Here is a 2,456-nt window from a genome sequence, read left to right as displayed (position 1 = left end):
TCAATTTTGGGCCTCAGGCAGCAGAGCAGGGGAATGGATCTCCTCTTCTTCCTCCCGGAAGTAGGCAGGCTTCCCCTGGGAGCTGGGGGCTTGCTGGGCCTTCAGTGGACAGGAGGCCACCATATGGTTGATGCTCTGGCAGAAGTGGCACTTCTTGGGCTGGGGTGGCAGCTTACACTCTTTGGCATGATGGTCTAGACCGCCGCAGTTGTAGCACCTGTCTCCCTTAGATCTCCGCTTCTGCATGTTCTTCCCTTTGGGCCGCCTCTCACTTCCAATACAGAACACCCCACCAGGACCAGTAACTCGAATAGATTCCAGGCCCTTGGCAGATTTCTTAAAGGTGAATTCCACTGCCTCCCCTCCTTTAGGCTTCGGAAACCCTCCATGTGCAGTTTACTCTGATGCACAAAGACGTCCACCGGGGGGTAGAGCGCGACCCCGGCGCGGGCGGTCATGGACAGGAAGCCGAACCCCATGCGCACGTTGAACCACTTACAGATGCCGGCCTGGTGCAGCAGCTGCGGCTCCTCGGCCGCCTGGGTCGCGTCCTCCCGCGCCTCCTAGGGTGCCTTAGCGCAGCCACCTGCAAACTGCTGGTTTGACACAGAGCCCATGGTCGTCGGCTGAGCCCGCGGCCCTGGGTCCCAGGTCGGGCGGCTGCTGGCCCCCAGAAAAGTCCGGAGGCAAAGGGACATTCGTCAATTTAAAGAAGGCCTTTGATCCTGTTGAGACTGAAGTGGTCATTGAAGCCCTAGCCAAACAGGGTGTTCAAACTCAGTACATCAGGATCCTCCCGAGTTGTATTACGAATTCACCACCAGGATCTCACCATTCTACAAGGAAGTGATCATCAGTGTAGACAGTGGTTCGGCAGGGTGATATCATTTCACAGAAACTCTTCATTGCCACCCTCAAGAATGCCATTCGACGAATGGAATGGGAAGGAAAGGGAGTGAAGATAAATAGTTGGCAACTACACCATCTCCGCTTCACTAATGACATCGTTCTGATAGCACCAAACATTAGCCAAGTGGCATGAATGCTGGCTGACTTTGACACTGAGTGTGGAAAGGTTGGTCTGCAGCTGAATCTCACGAAGACAATGTTCATGAGAAACAAACTAATTCCTGATATTCCATTTGCTCTTAATGGAATGAACATCTCCAAATGCTGCAGTTATGTGTACCTGGGTCGAGAACTCAACATGACAAACTACTTGGAGCCAGAACTGCGCAGGAGAAAGAGAGCGATGTGAAACGCCTTCAAGAGTATCAAAGAAGTTAGTTGTTAAAAGGACGAAGAACTTCTGGCTCTGGGCACATCTTTTTGATTCCACTTCCTGCACTAACATACACCTCAGAGACCTGGGCCCTACGAAAACAGGATGAGAACGTTATTTGGGTCTCCCAAAGAGGAATTGAAAGAGCTATGCTTGGAGTATCATGTTCCACTCAAGTGAGAGAAGGAATCCGGAGTTCTGACCTCTGTCGATGGTTGAGGGTCAGGGATGCTGCCTCGTCTGTCAAGGTGTCGAAAATCATATGGGCCGGATACGTAATGTGATTTGGAGATGACCGCTGGATTAGAGCCATTACGGACTGGATTCCATGGGACATCAAAAGAATGCTTGGTCAGACTTCTTCATCAAGAATGGTCAGACTTCTTCATCAAGACCCTGAATGAACGGTTTGATGTTTTTCATGTTCCTGAAGCAAGCAGACGCCATTGGTCTACACTAGCACGCAACAGGGACAAATGGAGATGTTACTGGCGCCCGCTTGAGCAAATCGATGAGCAACAGGATGACAGATGATACAAGTTCTCAGTGTGGGTTTAATTTGCATATCCAGGACTATAAATAATTGAGCATCATTTTTTGGTCACACCTGACAATGCTCAGGGTTTACTCCTGACTCTGCACTCAGGGATCTCTTCTGGTGGGTCTTGGGGGATCATAGGCAGTGCCTGGGATTGAACCTGGGTCTGCTGTGTGCAAGGCAAGCGGGCCTTACCCCTAAGCTAACATGTTCACCTTCTGAATAATGTCCTAAATGTAAGGATGTCATCCAATGTGTCACCAGCAACTGGGAAAGCCCACAGTTCTCTCTTGCCACCTGCATTCAGTGTTCTCATGCCACTTCCCACCTGGGACAGCTGATGCCATGGGTGGACGGAGGAGAAAAAAAGGGCCATGCTGTTTGGTGTTCAGTTGCCGCTTATTCATTTTCCCTAACATGCCTGTCCCAGTCTCACTAAGCCCCTCATTCCTGTCTCCTCCTGTCCCCCTTGTTAGTCTCTCTGTGCTCCGTCTCGCCACTTTTCTCTCTCTAGTTTCTCACCAACTCCCTCGAATAGCACAATCAACATATCAAAGCTCTTCCTGATCGCTGATCAGGCTCAAGGACAAAATATCACCTAGGGGTTTTTCTCCTTTCCTTTGTCCAATAACTTAA

At 50.4% G+C, this 2,456-nt stretch overlaps 1 pseudogene; it reads right to left on the bottom strand.

The window, feature by feature from the left end:
* Window positions 1–617, bottom strand: LOC101552047 (protein lin-28 homolog A-like; annotated as a pseudogene).
* Between the last annotated feature and the right edge of the window lie 1,839 nt (window positions 618–2,456).

The sequence above is a fragment of the Sorex araneus genome, chromosome 3 (genome assembly GCF_027595985.1).
Source record: "Sorex araneus isolate mSorAra2 chromosome 3, mSorAra2.pri, whole genome shotgun sequence".
Taxonomy (NCBI): domain Eukaryota; kingdom Metazoa; phylum Chordata; class Mammalia; order Eulipotyphla; family Soricidae; genus Sorex; species Sorex araneus.
The sequence above is the reverse complement of the archived record's forward strand: the minus strand, read 5'-3'. Positions and strand labels throughout refer to the sequence as shown.